The sequence below is a fragment of the Neopsephotus bourkii genome, unplaced genomic scaffold (assembly GCF_033783945.1).
Source record: "Neopsephotus bourkii isolate Nb327-2 ecotype Australia unplaced genomic scaffold, CSIRO-AGI_Nbou_v1 NB_962, whole genome shotgun sequence".
Lineage (NCBI taxonomy): Eukaryota > Metazoa > Chordata > Aves > Psittaciformes > Psittacidae > Neopsephotus > Neopsephotus bourkii.
Window position 1 is genome coordinate 2,974,450 of NW_026901456.1, and position 25,746 is coordinate 3,000,195.

At 45.8% G+C, this 25,746-nt stretch overlaps 1 long non-coding RNA gene across 1 annotated transcript in view; it reads right to left on the reverse strand.

Annotated features, from left to right (window-relative positions):
- LOC133215199 (uncharacterized) overlaps window positions 1-23,888 on the reverse strand; it is a 59,779-nt gene extending 35,891 nt beyond the window's left edge. The window contains exon 1 of the long non-coding RNA XR_009726338.1: window positions 23,613-23,888. This is a non-coding gene — a long non-coding RNA (uncharacterized LOC133215199). The remainder of the gene's footprint in view (window positions 1-23,612) is intronic.
- Window positions 23,889-25,746: the final 1,858 nt, after the last annotated feature.

Genomic DNA, 25,746 nt, shown 5'->3' on the forward strand with positions numbered 1-25,746 from the left:
CAAAAACGACCACGCCAAGTAACAGCACAGGCATGTTTGTTGCTGAAAAAGCAGGCTCTGGAAAGATTGAGAATGTGGATAGCAGGAACAAGAAGAACTGCTCCGTCTGGTCTCTCTTCCTTGTGCGCCCATCTCTGTGTACCCGCTGTCTTCATGAATCCAACCAACTGGTAAGTCCCCTTCTGCCACTGACGCACAAAGAGAAATGAGAAACCTCAGTTAAGGATCCATGTCTAGCAGGCTGTCGTAATTAATGCCTTTAGCTCTGTGGGACCCCAGGGCAGCTCCTGATGGGTGGCTGCTCCATGAACACAGTTCAGAGACTCGTGGTTCAAAAATGGCTACAAACACACATGCAGAGCTATGTAACTGAGTGTCAAAAGAAATGCAACTGTTGTGGAACAGTCAGTTTTTAAAACCCTTTTGTTTCTTGCAACATATCCTGTAGGTATAATGAAAACATAGTTACTTTTTCCATTTCAATTCAGGTTATTCCACATTGCATCTGATGGTTTAAGTCTCACATAGCCAAGGCATGTGCTTGGCTTTGCACATTGATGCATGGTCTGTATTTACACACCATGTGCATTGAGTTAAGCAGATACCCAAATCTTCAGCAGGACTGCAGTTGGTATTTCAGTGCCATACACAAAGAAGCTTATTTCTGTATCTCCAATATGACGCAGTTTCAGTGAGTTTGGTGACCATAGTGAAGCTGAATTGTTTGGTTTTCAGCTGGAATGAACTATGTTATTTTATAGAAGACGCAGCTCAAATTGATGCCAGCATGAAGATGCTATAAAATAAGGAGATGAGTGTGAAAAGTGAACAACTGAGGTTTACTTCAAATGTCATACTGCATATAAACGTCATTGCAACACTGAGGAAATCAAAAAGCACCTCCAAAGGCACATCTATTATTATTTGTAGATGTACCTCCTCTTGAAGGCCCCAAGAGTTGCAGCTTATGTCCCAAGTGCCCACATTGCACACAGACCCCAGTCCCTGTCTCCAGAGAGCCGCCATAGGCAAGTGCTGCCCCTGCCCCTAGCCACACAGGTGGATCCCCAGAGGAGCAGGGCTAGGGCATGTCTCCCAAGCAGTCCTCCCGCAAGGACTGCCTTAGCTCCTTCCTTAGTCTCTTCTTCAGCCAAGGACACCAAACCAGCCAGCCTGCTAGGGTATATGCCTGCCCAGGTACTCCAGAAGGCAACAGGGAATAAAGATGTTTCCACACACCCTTGCCAACACAGCTCTTTTCCACAAAACTGTTTTGTGAAGCCTGGTTTAAATCAGACCCCACTCCTGCAAAACACATTCTCACCTCCCATTCCCAGCGAGCAAACCTAACAACGTAATGGGACTACTTACACACACAGTCACACATGGACATGCCATACAGTCCTTTGACCTGCCACAGCACCATGTAAGCTTTTGAGATGTGCAAGTAGTAAATGACACACAGAACACCCGGATTTTGTCTGCATATTTGTTGCTTCATTTAATACCAGATAATCCCAACCACATGGGCACCCATTTGCTGAAACCCACTGAGCTGCCTGTTCAGTCTGAATGCTGCAATAGCGCTGCCATCCTAAGTGCTGCCCCGAGCTTTGGGTCAGGTCCTCTAGAAGGAAGGGGGCTGCAGCAGAGCCACCTACCTTACAACCCAGAAAGCCAAAACCCAAGACAGTCCCCCATTTCCAAGTACCACATATGCAAACTGCTCAAGTACGGCAGACAGGAAAAAAGCAATTTCCTCATCAATACCACTTTTGTTAGCAACAGGACCCAAAGCAGCAAAAACACCTTCTGCAAATCACTCTCACCATCACGTAACACATCATAAATACCACTCTTCAGCTGGGGGTCAAGCACTTTTCTTCCTAATGAGCCTTTCCAAACCAGAGCAGACAATGACCACAAAACAATTACAAAGAATAATATTGGAAATTGCCAATTAGGTATATTAAAAAAAAGCTTCAAAGGAAAAAAATAACATCAGCAAAGACACTACTTATTTTTACCCACATATAGACAGTACTTATTTAAGGGAATACATTTTGCTAGGAAATATGTTTAATTATATAGCTGACTTCACACACAAACAAATCCAAGCTATGGAAAACACTGTACCTAGGCTTTCAAAATGGCAAGAGCCAAGCCAAAGATAAGATTATGCTACAGTAATTAATGTTTCTTTGTACTCTAAAAGGTATTTACCATTTGGCTTTGCCCACGGGAAATAAAGCTGTTGCAAAGTGATACAAAAACTGTTCCAGAGTAAAATCTGCCTCTGCCCTGTCCTCATTATTCCCTGGAAAAAAAGCCCTGCATGTGCACGTGAACAGAAAGATATGGGTAACCCCATAAAGTCAGAGATGCTGCCCCTTCTGCCTTTCCTGGGCCAAGTACCACGTCTCTCCAGGAGCACTCATGAGGGGCCACACTGCTCCCCATGGGAGTGCTGCCTGCCACCCTTCATGGGTTCTTCAGGGGGGTGGCTGATGGCAGCAGCAATGCCATCTATCACCCCTTACCCAGGGCTGCCTTGGATGTCTTTCAGATGCCCGGTGTGGGTCTGCTACCCATTCCTACAGTAACAGGCAGCAAATCCAACATAGTTGCTTGTGGTGTGGCAGTGGGCAACCAAAGGTCACACCAACACCACAGGAAAGAAAGGCTGGAAATCTTCTACCTCCAGTGCATAAAATTGCCTTCAAGTAGGAAAACTTTTTATTTCAGCTCCATTTCTGTATAGCAGAAGCATCCCGAACCGCCCGTGGTTATCAGCACAGACATCAAACATACAGAACCATATTAAACACGTCAGCAGCTGGCACAGTTGGATCTCTTAAAAGCAGTGCCAGTGCTGGCAGAGTAAAGTTGCTAACCCCACTACAAGCACCAGGATCTGAGGGAACTGGATGCAAAGGAAAAAAGGTGATATATATACGTGGATAATTAAGAAGAAACCTCACCAGGCAACTAGAAGGAAAAGAAGAACATAAAACTTCTTCACATCAGAAGAGAAATCATCATCCAGGCTATTCCATTCCATTAATTTTTTAGCAGTGTACCCATTCAAGTCAAATATCAGATAGAGAATTTATACTTTAAATCTTCTGAAGCAAACCTTCCATAAAAAGGAGAACCGACCTAATAGCAATTCATTCACAGTGGAAAAAGAAAGGGATTCCCTCTCACGCACAGTAAATTCAGTGGCAAAACTCTATAAATATTGCAAGCTGGGTTCAGCAATACATCTGATTTGAAAGAGGCTCAGAAGCCAAGGCTTAAAATAAACCCTTAAAGTCAATTACTTTTGCAGTGAAATGTTCAGAGGTAATGTTTGGGGGATTTTGCCTTATTTTTTCTTTTCCTCCCCAGTTTCTGACACTTTTACATCAAAAGTTTGATCTGAACCCCATAAGGGAAACCAATAGAGGCCCTCTTTAAGCTCTCCTGGCAACATTCCTGGCCACAGAGCCAGGCTGCTCCCCATGGAAGAAGCTGAAAGCTTTTCCCATCAGTGAGATGCTCACACAGGCCCTCCTTCCTTTAAGATGTAAGGGGTAGTACTGATCCCTTTGCTCATAGGACGGGAATTTAATAGGTAGAAGGACAACCTTCTCTCTAGCCAAACAAAGATTTGCCATGAAGCACAGCCCAAATTCCCCCAGTATCTAAATCATTTCTAAAGGGGATTCCCATACCCAAGGAAGGGAAAGCATTGGTAATTCCTTAAGGCCACAAAAGAAAGGCAAAACACAGTACCAACAACCCATCAAAGATATGTCCTGCTACTTCTGCACAAAATACTTTCAATGCTGCTGCTTACCATATTCTTTGAAGGTTACATTAAGGACGTCTTAAAAAAATACTCTTTTTCATTCTTTGCTAAAAGAGGACATCCTGAATGAAGATCCTAAGAAGAAAAAATAACTAAATAAACTCACTACACAATTACATGCTATTTATTTAAGCAGCCTTCAAGCAGGGTTTCCTCTGAACTTCTGGGTGTTTGACTTTTCTGCTCTTAACACTGAGTACAATTAATAAATAAAAATAAATACTATATGCATGAGTAACTCCAGACTTGAAATATTTACAAAAGATTATTATCATTACCCTCAATGTGGGTCATCCACAGTGCAAAGACATTCAGATCCACAGCACAAGCAGCAAGGACTGGTAAGAATGAGCATCAGAAATGTTCTTCGCTGTCTGGATCACTCACAACTGCTGGTAGGTCTCAAAGCTACCAGGCATCAAAGAAGGGTTCAAACAGTCACAACGGGTTGGTTTGACTGCAGGTTTCAGAGAGAAGTCTGCTCCCAGATGTTACCCTGTATTAAAGCATTCACACAGGTTAGATCAGCACAATTAAAACGAGCCGGAACAATCCTATTACAGTTAGGCTGGCTGGCTTCTCACACAGACAAGCTTAAATTCATTTTTGATTAGCTATTTTAAGGAAGCTTAGCCTCTTTCCAAGACCAGCTTTCCAGAACTGAAGGGACCACAAGCTGCATTTTCAACAGACAGCAGGGGAAAAAAAAAACAACACCAAACAACCAAAACTCATTTCCTTCTGTAGAAAAGGCTCCACTGAGACCACGTGCCACATGGATTCTGGTTTGCATCAAACCCCCTCAACATCCATGGGGCCATGCAAACCCACATCAGCTGCAGATGAGGCAAGAGGCTGCCTGTAGTCTCCTGTGCGCTCGCTGGGGTTGGCTGCAACACCTGGAGCAGCAGCCACATTCCAGGTACCACTACAAGTTTCACCCAAGGCAGATAACAGAAGTACCCAGTACAAGCAGCTGACGTCCTTATTCTCATTATACAGTATAACACTGATCTTGCAGGCCCTGTCAGGGCTGTTACCTAGTACTGCAAGCAGTGAAACAGAACCACCGGGCAGCAGCATCCTCACAGCCTCATGGCTAGACACTTTATTAGTGTTTTCTTCGTGAGACAGGGGCTATTTTACATGCAATGCTCAAGCACAATGGACCTTTGGATCACTAGCCTGACGCCACATTAACACAAATAAATAGAGTACACCAGATTATATTCACCTCAAAAAAAAAACCCAACTCAGGAGACTACTTGAACAGAAGTAGCACCAGTTTACTTTAGGTATCTGGAGTGGAAGCAGGTATTACAACCCGAGTACAAAGACAGCGTAAGTGGCAGCAGGACTCTGATAACAAGACAGGGAGATTAAAACAGACCCAAACATCAGAACAAACCTTTGGGGAATCTGAGGGAAGAAACCAGGCTCTGACAATCACTTTGACATCACTGCAGCTTTAGCTGTATAGATGGATAGATAGGTATCAGTGTTTAAATTCTCTTGAGGATTTCTACAAGTTTTATCTTATTCTATAAAAAGAAGTTACACAAAATGACTCTCCATTGCTTTGGAATGTTTTCTCTGCTACAAATGCTACAAGTACTTCAGTCTCCTCTGGCAGTGCCACACACTTTCAGCCCCTGGAATTTAGAACATTTTTAAGTTAAATGAGACTGGGAAATTCGCCATTTTAATCTCAGTGGGGAGAAACAGTATTTCAAATAGAGAAAGCATTGGCATGGGTTAACATAAGACAAATTTATTCAATCTCTCCAAAAGCTTAGAGAGGTAGAAATTATCTTCTTCCACCAAGCACTACAGAAGCAATTTTAAAGGAAAGCATCCACTGACAAGTGACACTGCTATACCTAACTTGAAAGACAAGATTTAAGGCTAGATTAAGTTTTGTCGGCAAACTGGAGGAACTCCAGTGACATCAACTGTCCTACCCACTTACAGGAAGCCAGGACTGTTCTATGACACTGCACAATGTGACCTCAGTTTTGAGTTTGCATTAGCTAAGAACACTGTGTCCCACTGAAGCATTAAAGTTTACAGAATCAGCCAAATCTTCCATCTCAATATGCCACCAAGTCAAACCAGCAACAGTAATCATCCCAGTCTTGAAATATGCAATAGCATATGCAAGAAATATGCTCCACTTGATCTGGGAGACAGATAGAACCTGGCATTTCCTAATTCCTCTACCTTTTCCAGTCACCTTTAATGCCTCAGAAAACAGCTGTCAGCACTTGGTAAGAGAGAGGAATAGTATCAATTTTCCTTCACAGGTATCTAAAGATTGGAAGGGAAAGCAACATGCACCAAGAATCCCTGGAAGGAAAGCAATTAGCACACAGGGTATATGCAGAAGGAAGAGAGCGCCTCCTGCAAAGATGAGACTGGCAACAGCATGGTAGTTAATTACAGCAAAAACTTCCCCCCCTCAATAAAAACCTGTCCTGTATGTGTTGATGTGTCAGCCAGTGCAACTGACAAGCAGCAGGATGGGGTACCCCACAGCCTTGCCAAAGCCCAGCATGTGTGGTGCTGCACCCATCCTCCAGGGCACACAGGGACATCCCTCACCCTTAACCCACAGGGTGCGAAGCAAGTGATGTTTCTCAACACGTTATCTTCAATTTCAAACTGCTTAAAATCCATTAGGCAAGCATTTCGTGGCCAGATACTGCTACGGATTGGAGATTCATTTACTTGGCACAATCAACTGCAGGGAAGAAGAAAACACCAACACACACAGACTTGTCTCTTCTCAATTTCTGACGTCTTCCTATTTTGTGTGGCATGTGACACCATCAAGCAAAGGGAAAGACTAAAGCATCCTGCAAATAAAAGAAGAAAAGCAGGTCTTTCACATGGATAGAAGGAGGTATACCTGCCCCTGAAGTACAAACAGGTTCAGACACCTTCTCCTAGAAAGATAAAACACGTTTCGCTAACAATTTCTCCCACCATCTCAAGGAGGCTTTAAGGTTCTCAAGGAAAAGAAGGATGTGCTGAGAGAAGACTGTACATTTGCATTAGACACTTTGATGGTATAAATACTTTCAAGTACCCACAATTATTAAGGAGATGACTACCATGCATGAGTGAAAACAGACAACAGGCCTCATGAAACACAGCATGCTATATGGGCGGTACAGGACAACTCAGAGCACCAGTGCTTCTCGGAGAAAGGTCTTCTAGAGACTCACACATGCACTGCTCTAATGCTGGCAGATCCATAACCATGGCAAATGAAGGAGGAGGAGGAAAGAACAGAGAAAGAGGAAGGTGGCATGCATATATATAGAAACACAGTGAAATATCCCCTTTGGGTATTATTTAAGGCTGCACTTCCCTCAATGTCTAGGTAATATGAACTGAAAATTAAGCACAGACATACTAGAAAAATAATAAATGTATATATATATTTATAAATATATACATATTCTCCAAAACTTGAGTCTCAGGTCATCACATTGGGACAACTTGTTCTTTATGTCCACAGTGAGGACAAACCCAGAGTTGCCAACCCAAGCTGGGTGAACACTTCTTGTTTTCCCAAGAGCATCAGAAACAAAGGTCATCTTAACACCTGAAAACCTCACTTACAACACATTTAAAGCTAACACTGAGGTAATGGTGATTAAGTTATTCCTTTTCACAAAGACCAAAGCAGGCCTTAAAAGAAAACTAGTCGAGCACAGATTTTTCTCCCCATCTCAGAACCACACATATGCCACATTACGACCTGCTGATTTCCCTTCTGCAGTTCAGCGTTTCCAATCTTACCCTTCTCCTGTTGTCACCTGCCACAACTGTACGATTAATCAGTCTTCTCTCACTAATTCCCACAGACTGTACCAGTCTTCTCTTACTGCAGGTTCAGCTCCAAGCAATTTTTGGCACAAGTCTCTTTTAAAGAAGCAGTTTCACCGCTCAGGTACAACTGACAGCTGAGACCGAGAAAATAATTTAGTGACATGAGGAGAGTTCCTTAGCTAAGCACACCAGCTAACGAGCACACTGGTGCTAGAAAAGCCATATGTAGGTTTCAGGCAGGCCAGCACTTCTAGGTAAGTTTCAAAATGCTTCATGATACTTTTGCTTTCTTGAAAACCCCTTTAAAGTACAAAAAAATTAAGCCATTTCCAGCTTCTTTTTAAAGATACTCACCAGTGCTAAAGAGAGACTGCTGTCCACCACAGACATTATGTTAAATACTCATCGTTCCCGTGATTTCCCCCCCTTGATCCAACCCATGATGTGCTCTCAGAGGCTTTAGTAGATGCCATCCTTGCAGCTGAAAACCGTGTTTTTTACAAATAGGGTCACATAACACAGATGCCTTCAGAAGATCCCCACTCAGCAGCCACACTGTGAGACTCCATGTGTTGGCAGCTGGAGGCTTAAAAATACTTCTTCAAATGAGCCTTTCCCATTCAAGAGAGGAACTGAAACCCAGCAGGAGGCTTCCCAGGCCCAACACCTAAAGGGTTATCAGTGGCCCAGAGGAAAGCTGGATAAATGGGTCCCCCTCAGTCTATTCATGCAGGGTGTGCTAGAGCAGAGGAGGCTTGAGGCAAGAAATCTGCACATTCCTTCTGTCAACAAGGATTTGGGCAGATCTAAGAGAGCAACATGTACTACTGTCGGTCATGAGTGAAAGCCCCTGAAGATGTGTTGGATTCTGCTGACATAAACAAGCCTGTTCTTGACTTACAGGCTGTACGGCTCAAAGACCTCTGACCTCCCACCCCTCACCCAGCTCCGACTGCACCAGCAGATCCAGTTCACTGTCAGTCCTTTTTATCTGCCTGGTTGGCAGGGTCAGGACACCTCACCCTAGAGTAGGTCTATACACTTCCCCAAGCAGCGTCCTTCCCCCTTGCACATGCCTGATGATCCACCTGGATCTGTGCTGTTATCCTGCTTGGCATCACTTGGGTACATCCGCTTCATATTGCTGGCCACAGCTCCTCCTGGAGCTGCTGCTTTTGCTGGTTGTCACAGACCACAACCCTTGGGCTGTGCAAGTTGCTGAGCTAGATCCCCAGCCCAAGACACATGCATTAATCTGCTGCTCACTCCCTCCTGCCAGAAGGCACCACGGATGAGCTTCTCCCTCTCCTGTCCATCAAAAGAAGGAATAAATTACCTCCCAGCAGACTGAGACTCAGTTGTTCACTGACTCCAGAGACCTCGAGCATCTGCAGCAGCCAGATCTCCGAAGGCATTTAATGTGCTGCCATTCCCAATTCTGCCACATGATGATTCCCATTAGGTGTCCCTACCTCCCCTACAGACCTGTTAAGATTTTGGCTGGCATGGATCATGAGGACTCTCTCCACTGGCAGCAAAACTGTGCTTCCACTACTGCTGCTGCCCCTTACAGCATGCCAACAGGGCACAGATCAAATTGTTCTAGAAAAATGGTCTTTCCTGTTTCTGGTACAGAGCTCCACCAACACCCTTTTCCTGCCACATTCCAGGATGAAGCAAACAGGCAAGACCCAGGCCCAAGGATGTTTTCCCACACTTCCAGCACAAGGAGCAACCTGAAGCGTAATTCCTCTTCCTCTCCCCCCATATTTCAAGACTATGTGGGTACTCTGCAAAAAAAGTTATGTATTTGCTTCTACAGCTGCACCAAGCTGAAAGTTTGTTCTTAAGCACAAGGTTTTGCTGCCTCTCCTGCTCCCACTGGAGGACAAAAGGAGCCAACAGCAAAGCCCTGTTGGAAAAAAAAAAAGTCATTCAACTTGTAAGACTACTCCACCTGAACGGAACAATCCTAGACAAATTGAGAGTAGATATTACCCTGGCAAGCCCTTATTTCGTGTCTGAGTTCCACAGCAACATAAGGCCAAAGCAAGAAAACAAACTAGAGGAGCCAGGGCCAGAAACAGCCAGAGAAGCTCAGCAACAAGTAGGCAAGCATGCCAGCCAGCATGCAAGTTCACCTACCTGGTGTTCAGGTGTCCAGCAGGAGGAAGAGCACTTGCAGAGGACATGCTTTTCTTTCCAGCAGCAGCCTGTTCTTGTCCTGACACACATGCCATACAAAACCAGGGAAGACAGGAGAAGCCCTCCAGCATTTTGGGACCACACCACCAGCAGCCATATCCATGTGCCTGAGGAGGCTTCATGGGACTTGACCAACAGTTTGGTTCTTTTTTAAAAGATCAGTAAAATCAGGCATCACTAGGGCTCAGATGGGGAATAGATAAGGGCCTACATGGGGTAGGGGCTAAGGGAAGGAAACCTCCCCCTGCCACAAAAATGCAGACAGCTTATCTATCATACCCTGGGGTCCCTTCTGAAGGCTGTTTTTTCTTCTTTTCAGGAAGGGAAAGGAGGAGAGTGTCTTTTGGCACTCTTACTTTAAATAAATAAATAAATACGAATACAACAACCGAACACAATTGAGAGACCCCCCATCCTCAATTCATCACATTCTCCAGGTGCCTCCTCACTGTCTCCTAGCCTCTTTCATCCCTCAGACAAGGCCATAGGTGGAGGACATCAGGGCAGATCCCAACCTGCAATGGGGAGAAAAGGCAAGGGAAAGGGATGATGTGTGGGATCCCTCAGTTAAGTCAAGCATTTGGCTTCACATCTGCACCTGAACACCAAACTGGTATGCTTTTCTTCTTGGTTTAATGTAAGGACACCCACACTCATAGTTTTTGTTTTAACAAGGTCTGCTTTGTTAAAACCAGACTGTGTTTTGTAACTTAACATAGACAGAAACCAAGATACAGCCAGGGATGTTTTTGTAATTTTATAAGACCTTACTTCTATAATATACATCCACAGCTTCCTAGACACACACACTCCAGCTGCCACTAACTGCACTTGCTCGGGGCCATTTTTACCAGAGGTCTCCCATAGCAGCTTTCTCATGTTTCTTTGCTGGATTTTGTTTGCTCACCTTATGTCCCTCCACTCTTCCAGAGCTGGCAGGGGCCAGGCACACTTGCACACAAGATAGACTGACTGTCTGCCAGTACACAAACCAATGTTGAAAAGATCCTGAGCTTCCTCAGTATTGAGCTTCCTCAGTAAACCACCAGTCTTTGTCTGAAGTCTTAACACTTTATGAGCATTTTGTCAATTTTTTTCATACCCAGCTTCTTCCTACAAGCTTGGAGCACCTACAAACCCTATGTTTGGAGACTTGTCCCACACCTCCTTATGAAAGGGCGGCTTTTTGTAGGGGCCACACAGACAGCTAAAGCCCAGCTCTTCTGAGCACTGGCATGAGAGAACTGTGTGAGCAACACCTACAGCCGTGGAGGCTTAGGAGCCAGCAGTGTGTTAACCACAGATGGCCCAAGCAAGCTGAAGTGAGTAATGTAATTAGTGAACCACTAAGTACCTCCAGGGTCACATGCTTCAGTGGGTGTCTTCACAAAGCTGTGAATGCAGAGCTATGCCTGAGCTTTTAACATAGAAATTAATTCATCCTTGACCTGAGGCACAAAAAAAAACCCCAAACCCAAACCACCTACGCCATGAATTTGGTCATAAACTAAACTGATGACTGCTGGTTAATACCATCCAAGCCTTTCCTTGACCCATGACAAGCCTCACACGTAACAGACACCCAATGGAGATGATATATATGATGACGACACTGACAAATTTCAAGTTCACGTTATCCAGAAAGAAATGCATGCAACCATCACAAAACCTGGTGCAAGTCTATCAGAAATCAAATGAGAGGAGAATCAGCATTTGTATATGTCTGAGTTAGAGGACCCAGTCTCTGCTGCCCCAAAATACACTCACAAGGATGCAAGAAGAGTCAGTTGCAGCTGCCCTGACCTTACACTGATTCCTAAGACAGAAGGATCTGGCACTGTTTAGTAGCCTTCCACAGATATATTTCATGGAAGAAAAAGATAAAACACCATGTGAAAGTGTATTCACAAGACCCTACAGGAAGAGGAGGCTGCACCAAGAACTACATCGTTCATCCAGTTTTGAGCTTACCTTCAACTTATGCCTAGCAGGCATCTCCAGACACTCACAAGGGATGAAAGGGAAACTATTTTATCATTCTCACAAGCTCCTTCCTCTGATTCAAAAATAACATTTCTCTGAAATCACATTTTGCCAACACACATTTCCACATGCAAGTAAAAACTTCAGACCTATTCAAAGTTGAAAGCTAAACAGATTCAATTGGGGAGACAAGGATGAAAACATGAATTGCCAACAAATAATTCTCCAAAGTAAAACAACATGCACATATCCCTCTCACAGCCACACGTGTGCAAACCAGACACAGCCCTTTCAGAGAGGACGCATGCCTTGTTGTCTACGCACGGCAGGAGGTTTCTGGTGAAATAATTACAATTAATCCATTACTTAATCTCCTAATCACTTCTGAGCATAAAGCGCTCCTGGACATTTGTTAATAATGACACATTCATTTTCATACCATCCTGCTCATGAAAATTTAACCAAGAAAATAAATTGAAAAATGACCAGACAACACCAGCTACCTCATTGAGAGCCACAGCAAGAAAGATTTACAGCCAAGGCCTCATCCACAGCAACTCGATATCGCTGCTGCAGGCACAGCGAGCTCCCCCACAATGGGGGTCTCATCATCACTGAGCCACCCTTGCTTCCTGATTTCCAGTTGTCTGAACTGGGTTTCAAGTGGCTTATGGTCCATGGGCTGCATCAGTAACTGGACACACAAATTCCCCTCTTACTCTACCTAACAAATATATCACAGATTTAAACACGAAGTGAAGGAGTTTAACCACCCCATGGGATGCAATAACTAGGTGTTTCCAAGAGAGTCTGAGCACACAAGAGCAAGAACAGAAATTTAGGCAGATTTTGCAGCACTTCAGCTCTGTGTCTCACTGGGTAGGTTTAGGAAAGATCTCTAACACTGACTTTTTTGTTCGTTTATGGCCAGAGGAAGGAGAATATTCCAGTATGGGAGCCCTGAAGCTAAAATTAAAAACCTACAATTTGGGTTCAGTAGCAGTCGGTATAATTCAAATCCCAGCCACAATGAGAGGTCTCCAACACTATCAACTGTCAACAGTTATTACTGGCTAAGCACACAAAACAGCTTTGTTCTGAACTGGAAGCCACAACTGCAAACAGCAGTAATTGCTACCAAAGGCAAAACACACAAAAAAACACCAGCCTTTCCATCCAAAGAGGAACATAGGGATGGACACAAAAGTCTTACTATCTCCGCTCACATCCTTAAAAAAGCAAAGAGTAAAATCCAAGGCTGTAGACCCAGCAAAGGAGAGGGCTAGCAAGGAAAAGGGATCCTCAAGACACTTGGTAACTATTCTGAGCTGAACACACATTTAATGAAACATACTGTTCATGAGTTATTGAACTTTCATTAGCAGTTTAAGGGAAAGCCACACATGCAAGAGATGAAACGCAAACAATTTCTCCTGAAATTGCATACATTTCCACATTAACCCTCAGCGAGTTCATCCTAACTGATACGAGAAACCAAATCAATTAATACTAATTGCCACCTTATTTTCACAGAGGGGTCTTTTCACTTCAGCAAGCCTCAAAAAAAAGAAAAAAAAGAAGAAAAAAGGCTATTTGTACAAAAGCAATTTACTTGTCTTTCTGTATTCATTTAGCTATGCACTTAATTATTTTGGCAGGTAATTCTGTCAGCTCAGTTTTCCTTCCTCACAACTACCCTTTTTCACCCGGACAGCATGAAGCAATCACATTTTATAACCCCCCAGCCTACAGCAACAGAATAAACAAAGTTTTCCAAGTCATGAGGCGAAATCCCAAACCCACTGACTTCATTAAAAGAACAGCCATTAAGTTAATACAACTGGTGTGACTTTCCCATGAGACAATGATGACCAACTGAGGAAGTGTGCAGGGGGCTGGAACTAGATGATGTTAGGGTCCTTTCCAACCCTAAAACTATTCCATGATTCTGTGTATTTTACTAGCAGCAAGTAAACATGGCAGGATTTACATTCAATTTTTCTATCTTAAACATAACATGTACATTTTTAACATGTGCAATACAGATAGCACAGAGTAAATAGAAGCTACACTTGTCCTCCTCTGCTGTAGGAGTGCAACAGGTTTTCTCACCATCATATGAGTCTTCAAAAGAGGTTTTCTCTTCCATCATTCCATCTAACCACGCTATACTTCAACACTACCCCACCATTAACAGGTCTTGAAATTTTTTTTACACAGGTCCATTAATGTCTACAGGCAAAACAAGACAAATGGCTTAAAAAAAAAAAAAAGTCACTTAATGCTGACAGTCTTTCTTCTTGGTTAGTTTTATGGAGAAAATGTTGCCAGAACAGCTCTCCTGAATGCTAAGTAACTTGGACCTGCATGGCCCCGATCAATTAGTGCATCCCTACAGCATCCAGCACCACTTGCCCCAGGGACAAGTGGGTCTCAGCACCAGTCAGACTCTGAAGAGGCCTTCCCAAGGGCTAAACAACGAAAGCAATATCTGCCTAGCCTCAACTACTCCTGGGGTTTCTTCCTGCACTTGGGCTTCAACAGCCCCCTGCAGCACTACCAGTCTGGAGAAGAGTGGCTGGAGAAGGACCTGCGGGTGCTGATTGACAGAAACTGAACATGAGCAGCTTGTGCCCAGGCAGCCAAGAAGGCCAACAGCATCCTGGCCTGTATCAGCAATAGTGTGGCCAGCAGGGCCAGGGCAGTGATCATCCCCCTGTACTTGGTACTGGTAAGGCCATACCTCAAATCCTTCAATCAGTTCTGGGCCCCTCACTACAAGAGAGACACTGAGGTGCTGAAGCAGGTCCAGAGAAGGGCAACAAAGCTGGTGAAGGGTCTGGAGCACAAGTCTGATGAGGAGCAGCTGAGGGAACTGGGGTTGTTTAGTCTGGAGAGGGCTCAGGGGGGATCTTATCACTCTATAACTACCTGAAAGAGGATGGATCCAGGAATTGGCTGGTCTCTTCTTTCAAGTAACAAATGATAGGAAAAGAGGTAAAAGCCTCAAGCTGCGCCAGGGGAGGTTTAAATTAGATATTAGGAAAAAAAATTTTCACCAAAGGTAGTCAAGCGTTTGGAACAGGCTTTCACTTCCTCAGCGTCCCTGGAAGTGTTCAAACACTGTGTAGACAAGGCTCTTAGTAACATCATTTAGTGGTGCACTTGGCAGTCCTGGGGTAATGGTACTTGATGATCTTAAAGCTCTTTTCCAACCTAGTTGATTCTATGATTCTGGCCTCTGAAATCACCACAGCTAGCTCATGTCTTACCTATCACAGCTCCCACAGACATAGGGATGCATAACATAAGGGCACCAAGCTGAAAACCTTTGGTTCATCTGGAAGTAACAGCTCAGGTTCCAGAGGCAGTAAGTGACAGAGATCCTTTTGGGGCTATTTTGCTTCAGCTGTATCTGGACAGCAGAGAAGTGACTTAAGTGGAACTAGTTACAAGGTGGGGATGCAACAGTGTCAACTCAAAATGTTTCTCATATCATCCATTTTCCATGCTTCCTACGCTGTTTTGCATTCTTCCTCCCTCCCTCAGTCTTGGTTTATACTGCAGGGAAGCCAAGTTTCTTAAGAGAAGATGCTCAATCTTTTTTCGCTCCCAAGTTGGAACAAGTAAACTATCACTAGCTGTCATGCTGTTTCATCACCATAACAGCTTTGTCTCCCAGCATGGCATATATCAATCCCTCTGGATCAAACCCACTGTCATCTCCTAGAAGTGTGATGATAAAGAACATGATAGTAAGTGGAAAAATTAACTGAAGGCAGCCCTCTCTGCATTTGTATGTCTACTGTGGTTCTCCAGATCACCTGTCACACAGCCAGTGGAGAAGAGTCTTAAAAGTACCTCTGTAATTGTGTTGCATGGGCCAAACTCTAAGGAAGGTCCATGATGAAAGAAAAAGTTACAAATGGAGGCCTCCTGCAAGTTGTGCAAGCGCAGGTAGAAATATAGACTGGTCATAAACTAAGGCTTTCATAAACGTTCCCAACAGCACAGAAAGTCTGCAGGAACTTACCATGCGGTTAGGGAAGCACTACTGCTGCAGTTTTAAGACATACTTTCGATAAGCAAACTGAGATGAGGAGTTGATGCAACTGACCCAAGCCCTGCCGGAGCACTGGCTGGGATCTGGAGGGAGACGCCTTTTGCCAAAAAAAGGTGACTAACAGCAGCAAGTTACAGGGAAAGTGCTGGCAGAGAGGGCAAAGAGGAGAGTGAGGGGACCAAGCAGTGAGGCACAGAACAGAAAGCCTGGCCCCTTCATGAGGCCACTGATCATGAAGGGAAGACTGGCAGCAGGACAATAAGCTTTCAAAGCTCACAGGATTTCCATGGCCCAGGAGATCAAAGCAATGCTGTTGTAGGAGGAGGTAGCAAAGAGGAGAGAGGGGCCATCCTGATCTTAAAACAAGCCCAAGAGCTGAAATTGGATGCCAAGCAGTCAGGAAGCCTGCCCAGGGTTAATAAGGAAACCTACATCTCTCCCCAGACTATGCCAAGAGATAAAAGCAGGCACAGGATTTGCTTTAGAAGAAGCAAAGGGAACTAACTGCGATGGGCTAGGGTTAAGAGATAATCTGAAACAACAAAAACCACCTGCTGCTATGGTAATGGATGGGTCCAACTGCCAAGCAGTAACTGGATCCTAGCAGGAGTTGTCCTGGCTTGCTGAAAGCCTGGTGCCTGACTGAGCATTGCTTATCAGGGAGGGTGGAAAGCCAGGTAGAGGGCTAATGTGATGACAAATCAGTGAGGTTACTGTACCCAAAAAAAGAACAAACAAACAAACAAACAAACAAAAAATGGAGAGGTGGAAACAGGGGAATGAAAATGCAAAGTGTAACTTTCATAACATCACTAGATTTCTTCACACTTTCTTCTGCAAATACAAACAGACAAGATCAGAGCAACCAAGGTATTCAGTTTCTTATAGAATAGCACTAGTACAGAAGGAAATCATGGGCAAAGTATTAGGCCACAGCTTTCTGGCATGAGGTTTCACATCTCTAAATGCAAGATGTTTTGAGTGAAAGATGAGAGATGTTTTCCAGCTGTGTTTAACTTTAGCCTAGAGATATGCAGTTGCTCTATAAAGGTAGTTACAACAAAGGGAGAGGAAACTCCAGTCATCTGAGAGTGTTATTGTCAGCCAGCCTGAGATGAAACGGCAGAGCGCCGACTGATCACAATGCAGGATGAGATAGCTCTCACATCAGGAAAAAAGACTTCTTTCCTTAGGTAGCTGCTCTGGATTGCAGTCCTCCACAGGCAGCTGTGGAGCATGTATGGCTTTACATGGGGAAAGCAGGAGAGCTGTTGCTCTTTGAAAAGACACTTTGGAAGAAAATTAGTAGAGAGGATTTTTTCCAGAGACAGAAGCACTGCTGCAGCCCCTCACTCTCCCTGACAAGAGGCCCATCTGCCTCCACGAGCACAAGGGGTTTGTATGAGCCCTTATATGAGCCCAGAGCAGCAGGAATGGCAACAGCAGAGTGGGAACTTGACAGCTCTTGACTGCTAAACCTCTCCGACAGCCATCCTTACACCATCACTGACTGTTGCCATTCCTGAGCAGCTGCTCCTGGCATCATCAAGCCGACCCCAGACCTTCTGGAGCAGCTATCCATCCCATGAGACCTGCCATTTCACAGGGACATCACATTTGGCCCAAAGGACCCTGGCATTTTCCCATGCCATCCCAGGTATGGGGCACACTGCAAGTAACACAGGGTCAAATACAACATTGGAGGTTGCCTCAAACCTTCTGCAGTCAACTCTGTCTTCACAGAACATCTTCCAACAGAGCAACCAAGTTACTGTGTAACAGACCCACTTTGCATCAACATCTTTGCCATCATTCTGCAAACGGAATGACAGTCCTGCCCTCCAGTAAGTCACACAGTTAGGAAAAGTAAACGAGTTGTCAATAAACCCTTGATTGTTCAATGAGACATCACTAATGGGAAGGCAAATGTAGACTGCCAGAATCCGTGACGTAATGGCAATACGTTTCAACTTAAGCTTGATGTTGCTGTGATGAAGCTATTTTCAGTTGCTTTGAATCTTCTTCAGAAAAGTCAGTCCTTGAATCAAATACAACTCAAACATCGTGATTCTTCTGAGCTCAGATGCATGCATTTCATCAGTCCAGGTGTTTAAATTATTTATCCATGAGGGAAACTGTACTAATCTTAGAACAGAGCACATGAAGGGGAAAAACAATTAGACATAAAGACGTGCTGAATAATGTGAAGCAGCAGAGAATTCTCTTATGCACAAGATAACTGTGACCAAGGGTGTTCCAAGTATTTATGTGATTTCATTGCAGCCTGCGCTGCAAAACTTGAAATACAGAGATTTGCTGGTACTAGAAGAAATGTTTCCCAACCCTAAGGTAAAATTACTGTTTTCAACAAGCACAAAGCTAGAAGTTGACACTTTCCCTGATTTTAAAAAGCTGAACTTTTAAAATGGGGGATTTGGTTTGGTTGGGTTTTTTCAAAAACAAAACCAGTGTCTGGCGTGGAAACAGAGTACTTCATAAACTATTCTTCCATACATTAAGTGTGACATTCAGTGCTCTGCACCAGACTGTCTATCCTTATCACTTATGCATAGAAAACAGCTCCTTGCCTTTCTTCTTTGATCTTAACATTCTCCTCCTCTATCTCACGTTTCAAAGCTAAGGGTCTACCCAAGCTGCAAGGAAGACCTCCTGGATGGAAAATACACAAAGTGGGAGCAATACTCCAGTACACAGCCTTTTTTAGATTGCTCCCTGCCAATGGTTACCACAGAAACGGGTGGTCAAACACGAAAGCAGTAGGCACCCAGGTGGATTGAAGGGCTGTGGTGACGTACCAGGACATCTGGTTAAGAACACGAGACCTTTCCACCACCCTTATTCACTGCCTGCTCTTTCAGGGGATGAAATTCTTAAAGTAAGTCTGCTTTAATGGTAATGGATTAGATATCTCATTCCACCTTTCAAATGCCTTGTCCCTCGGAAGACTTGCCTTTATCCACCGAAATTAATGGAGAAAGTCAAGAAAGAGATGTATTTATACTGTGCACTGGAGAAAAATAAAACTAGGTGTCCTGCTGCCAAGATGGACGCATTCACACAACGTTGAACTCCAACATCTGTACCTTCACTTAGACAGACTTAGCCAACTAAGTTGATAGCATGGCACACAGTGGCACTTTCTGAGCACTCAGGAAAATAAACAGGCAGGTCTTACTCCAGCAAAGAATCTGGCTCTTCTCCCAGCTTGTTACCAGCTTTCTCTGCCTCACCACGCAGCATGCAACATACATTGCCTGCCATGGAGGTGGGTGAGCAACAGCCTGCTCCTGTGTGAACAAGCTAAATCCCTTCTTGATCTGTACCATATCGCAAAGATTGGGTTGACTACAGAGAAAACAAAATCCCTACCTTTGCTCTGAGACCAAGGGAGAAGTTCAAGGTATTTCAACTCACTCCAAGCCATTGCCAGCTGCTGTTTCAATCATTTTGTTTCTATAATCTGGGCAGCACACCAAAGATCACAAGGTTTGGGTTTACATTTCATTTAAAAACCATTCGTAAGAGAGGAATCATTCCTCTATTTTATTAAGCAAAAACCATAGGCTGCTGATAATGCTATTATAGGCGGCAACATCAATGGAGCATTATACATATATATCTATATAAAAAATATAAGAAGAAAAACACTGAGCTGGAAGGTTACTAACAAAAATAGAAAGAAAGACCCCCGAGACATTCTCTTTGCAATTCCTTTTTACACAAGCCAACACTTAAAGCCTCCTGGCTCAGATTCCCCAGCTAACCTACAAACCACTTTATAGTATCATTGCTCAAACCAATCTGAGTATCTAGTAGAGCAATTCATAAGAGAATGACATGCCCAATATTGACAACATTCTTCACAGCACAAGGAGAAACCCTACAACGCAGGTACATCAACATTTTTGAAAGTAACATTGGCTCAAATGGGGTTACAGTGAGAAAGTGCCCTGCTTTGACACCAAAGGTCCTTGATGTTACTGCTCAGAGAAAAAGTATCTGTGAAACACTGCAAGAGGGACCATAAGGAGCAGCAGCCAAATGGGAGGGGAAAAGAAGGAAAACAAAAATAAAAGTATCAGACCAGCCTCCAGTACCACAGCCTGCTCAATCGCTCCCAGGTAGAGGGGATGCTGAGACCCCTTCCTTTTTAGAATCAATTCTCCAGCCATGGGAATCCTTCATTTGACGTTTGCTTTCAGCTGACATTAGCCTTTTGACTCAGTTTTGCCAGACCGCGCTTTTGTCATTAGTTCTGGTTAGAGATACAGATGAGACAGCACTTCCGTTTGATTATTTCTCCAAAAGTGCCTTAAATGTAACTCTAAGGATAATTACTTTGGAGGCTGAAATTTCCCATTGTTGTTCTCATTGCAGAGGTACATACCTAAAGATGATCTGCTTGGTCATTTAAGGTTTTGAAACATCTTCTCAGATAAGCACAGCTGCATTTTTAACAATAGCTAAAACTACAGAATTTAAGACAGGAAAATTTGATGTGATGTTCCGTGCTTTAGCTAACAGTCTTCCAAGATACAAAGCTCCAGTTGCTCTGGAAACTGTAACTTGGACACAACCATGTAGATACATCAAGCCCCTGGCTATAAATGAAAACACTTTAGCAACACTGCACATCCATGTAACAAACATTTTTAAAAACAAGCACTGCATCCTGATCCTCATATAGGAAGGGCATATCCCACAACCCTCCACACGCAGCATTCTCCATCTGTATTTCCTTTCAGCCTCAAGAGAAATGAGTGAGCAAGAGCCAGGAGAGCATATGGACACACCATTGAGACAACGACCCTGCAGATAAGAGAGACGTATGTGGTAAACGCAGGTGGGTATTTGAGGGATATGCCATTGATTCAAACCAGGGCTGTTTCTTTCTGTGTTTGCATGGTGCCTGTTACACCACAGGCACAGCTGAAAGCAAACACGGATAACCAAAAGGAGGACTTAGACAAATTAACATGGTGGACAGGATGGCATCTGGTACACAGAGCTCTGAGCTGTTGGCCCAGGAGAAGGCAGCAGGAAGGCTGGAGCTTGGAACAGAGCAAGAGGACAGCCACTAGGAGAAGGAAAGCAGGGGGGAGATGATCCAGAGTAGAAGGAATGAGTGTGGGGTGTTCGTGGAGGAGGATTGGACACAGCACAACACCAGAAGCCAGATATTTTTATATTTTTATTTTAAAAAGACAGAAATATTACATACATAAATGACAGCCTGAGTGCTGGTTGCTGTGGAAACCATAACTTTGAATTCAGTGGCTATACCCCAGCATTGCTATTTATACCATGCTCCTCACTACAGTACGAGAACTTTGTCTGAGAAACAGAGCTCTGATACCAGGCAAACATGGTTTTTCCTCCTGTTATGTACAGTGATCCTTTCAAATGATGCCTCACAAGGGTTTTCTGATGTTCCTAACCACTGAATGACTACATGGTATAATCACCTCTGACATGAAAAAAAAAACCACAACAAAACAACACCCCACCACTGTCTTTCCTCTTCCAAGCAAGACCAGATGAATCACTGCAGACATCAGGTAGGATTCACTGAATTTTATTCCAGTCAAGAGCAACCAGAAACACCAAAAAGGCAATTTAAAACAGTAGTATTATCTTGTTTCCCTTAAGGCAAATTACAGTCAGCACTGCATGAGATTACTAAGGGCCAGATCTTAGAATCAGTTATCATTAAAGATGACAAGTGTTTAAGTACACAAGAATATTGCCTTTTATATACTGGAAAGCATAATTAATACAAGAATAACAGTAACAAAAGGCTACAGATTGAACTCCTGTTGGGAGAATCCCACTAAAAAACAATGTCATTTTGGAGTTGCTGTGCTGTTCAAGAAGGAGACAGCTTTTTCATCTATAGGAAGCATGATACTGGGGCAGCAAGCGTTCCCACAGTCTAAGCGGGAGCAGGACTAATCTGCCTGTAATCAAAGTAGAGGTGAGTCAAGTCCCCAAGGGTATGTCACATTCCTCTTCCACCTCCACCATTCCAGAGTCTAGAAGGGAAGAAACAGTCTCATTCTTCACCCACTCCCAAATCATGTTTTACCTCAACTAGTATGGAAGTGCTAAGTGTAGCATGTTCATTGCTACTACCAAATATACACAGTAACTACCACGGGGTGATGATCATGTTTTCAGACTCTTCCAAGGACCTCTGCACAACGAGTCCCCAAATCAGAAATCTCGTGGCACACAAGGGCAAATAAGGCAAAAGCTGACAGAAAACCACGGCGCTTTCCAAGGACACTCACACCTTTACAATCCCACGGGACTGTCCCATCCATGTGGGATCACTGGGAAACAGCAAGGACAACCGTTACATGCAACCAGGTAAGCAAACTCTGCCTGAAGAAGGCAGCTTTTGCCACGGGAAAGGCAGCCGTAGATTGAACAGGGACAGAAGCAAGGATTCAGCAGAGGGGCGCCAACAGCTGCCGAATGAGGAGGGGTGGAAGTTGCTTTCTGTGGGATCTGGCCCGTACAGCCAAAGGGAAGGATGTCTCATTTGCCCTTGTTCAATATTTTTTAGCACTGCATTGAAGTGTCATTGAAATTGACAGAAGCTTTTTAATAATACAGGAAGGGGAAAAGATGATCTAATCACAGATTTGGTGCCCAAGAAATCACTCCATAGATTTCAGCCTCCCCTAATTTATTCCAGTATATCTTTTAATCAGAATTTCATATATAGCAAAATGATTGACAAGTCATGAGTGCTACCTATGTCCCAGCTCCAGCCAGCTTTCACTAGCCCAGAGTCCCCCGGCTGCTGCGGAGGGGGGAAGTGAGAACGAAGAACCGACACTGAACGTAAAGTCAATTTCTCCCAGTGGTTCCCAACAAACGTGGTAGTACTGAGATACAAGCTGGAATTACGCACCCGTTCCTAAGACCGCATTTGTGCCAGCGTTCCCGTCAAGCTGACTGCGTGTATCGCTCGGGAGTCCCCAACTTCAGCACGGGCAGCACGGGTCGGCGGTGCCGTGCCTTCAGAGACCCTCGGGCCGAAACACACCCCCTTACCCGCTACACGCTCATTGAGTACGTGGTCCTTCATGACATCCCGGCTGCGGCCCGCGCCGTGGCCGGTACGGCTCCCCTACCGCAGCAGCAGCAGCACCCGGCGGAGAACGGACCCGGTGGCTGCGGGGCTCTCCTGGGGATAGGGGGGAAGCGACGACCACAGCGGCCGCACGGACCCCGCGCAGCCCCCCGGGGGCGGCGGTGACATTCTGGCCGCAGGAGGGAGGCAGGCTACAGCAGGGCCGACGGTTCTGGAGACGAGACCCCGGCGAAGCCCCGGGCATCCCGGCGGGGCCACCACCGCACCGGCGGGGGGATCAGCGCCGGCGGCCCACACAGCAAACAATAAAGCGGGCCTCAGCGGGCCGGGTGCCCACACACCCGCCCGCAGCGGAGCGGCTCGGCCGCGCCCCCCCACACCCTGTCCGGGTCCCCCGGTGCGGACGGCGGTGGCGGCGAAGGGGCTGCCCGCAGCCGGGCCGCGATGCCGCGCTACGGCCCCAGCGAGGACTGCTCCGCCAAGGTGCACCGATATGAGAGGTGATGCCGCGTGGAGGGGGACTGGGACACGATCCGCCGGCCACTCACCTGCCGCGGCTGCGCTCGGCACCGGGAGCCGCCGTCCGCCCAGGGAGCTGCTCCCTGTCGCCGCCGCCGGGCGCCTGCGGCCACCGCCGCTCAGAACACGCCGCCACCAATAGGCGCCGCTGCCATATTGTTACTGCCGGCGCTGCGAGGGGCGGTGCCACCGGCCTCCTTGGAAACCAGCGGCCATTAGCTGCCAAGCTTGTCAATCAGAACGGGGCGAGCCAATAGGCGGCGGCGGCGGCCAGCAGCGGGGCGTTCGGAGTTGGAATGTTGTGTGACAATGGCCCACGCGGCTCCCAGGCGGGAGGGGTGGGGCCGCTCCCCGGGGGCCCGAACACCCCCAACACACACACACACACACACACCCCCACACACCACCACCCCTCACACACACACGCGCACGCACACAAGCGCACACACAACACGCACACACACACGCACGCACGCACACACACACACGCACACACGCACACACACACACGCACACACACACACGCACACACACACACGCGCACGCACGCACAACCCCTGAGAGCCGAGCCCGCAATGAGAGTGGCCAATGGGGCGTGCGGAGCGCCCGCCGCGCGCGGCAGACCGGCCAATCCGGGGTGGGGGAGCACAGGAGAAGTTGGCGCGCAGCGGCGGCGGCGGCGAGCGGGATTGGCTGCGGGCGGGGAGAGGTTGACTTGGACGTTTAACAGCCCCTGAGGGCGGGAGGTGAGGACCCGGCCTGTCACGGCCCCCGGCACCCCCACCCCCCCACGTCACCGCACCCCCCGCGGAAGAAGGGTCCCGACCGGTGCGAGGGGATCGGGAGCCGTGAGGAAGGTGCCTGCCTGACTGCCTCAGAAGTCGGTTTGACTTCGAGGGGGTCGGGAGCCGTGAGAGGAAGGTGCCTCTCATGTGGAAGGTGCGGTCAGCCACCTTCTTCTCATGGCTTCTGACCCCGTCGAAGTCCCTTGGAGCACTGCTGTGCTTTCCTGTCTCTCCTTCATGTTCACCACCAGACATTTGGAAGGAGCCATTGCCCAGCACTGGTGGCACCAGACTTTTCAAATCACAGAATGGTTTGGGTTGGAAGGGACCGTAAGATCACCTAATTCCAACCCCCTGTCAGGGGCAGAGACACCTTCCACTAGACCAGGTTGCTCAAAGCCCTGCCCAACCCAGCTTTGAACACTGCCAGGGATGGGGCAGCCACAGCTTCTCTGGGCAACCTCTGCCAGTGCCTCAACACCATCACAGTAAAAAATTTCTTCCTTTACATCTAATCTAAATCTCACTTCTTTCAGTTTAAAGCCATTCCCCTTGTCTTGTCACTACATGCCCTTGTAAAAAAACCTCTCTCCAAATTCCTTGTACGCCCCCTTTAGGCACCAGAAAGGGGATTGCTATAAGGTCTCCCCAGAGCCGCCTTTTCTCCAGGCTGAAAAAGCCCAGGTCTCTCAGCTTGTCTCCATAGAAGTGTTCCAGTCCTCATCATCTTCATGGCCCTTCTGTCGACTTGTTCTAGCAGGTTCACGTCCCCCTTACGTTCTCGTGCTTGGGGGTCTTGGGCCTTGTCTACTCTTGCTTCCAATCACGTGCCATGCTCCCCTTCCTTCTCTGCCATTTACCAGAGATACCACCACCACCCCCCCAACCTTCCCCCCAAGCACCAAAATCTATCTACATGGCTGAGATGCAAACAAGGTGCAACGGCTTTTCTCCTGTGCCAGCCTGCTCCTGTGCTACTTCTACAGCTAAAGATTCTGAGCGAATTTAAGCCAGTGCTTTAGCTGTGCATCACGCATACAGACTCTGCTTGGTGGGATGCAGGTACGCCAGAGAGCACCTTGTCACGAGCAGTGCCCCGGCTGCCAAAGGGGCGGTGTTTTGTTTTTTTAAGTAATGACTCATCTCAAATCTGAATAAGTACATTTCAAAATTCATTAACAAATAAACATGAGCTGCATCTTAACTGAAAGTGTTTTACAAAATCTGCCAAACTACACAGCTTGATTTTTAAACACAAAAAGGTGGGAGCACCTCCCCATCAACTTTAAAAGTCAAGATGGGGAAATCCAAGTCAGTCGTTACTGTTAATCTTAATGCTTGGATTTGTATTGAATAAAGTGTATTTACTTTCAAATAC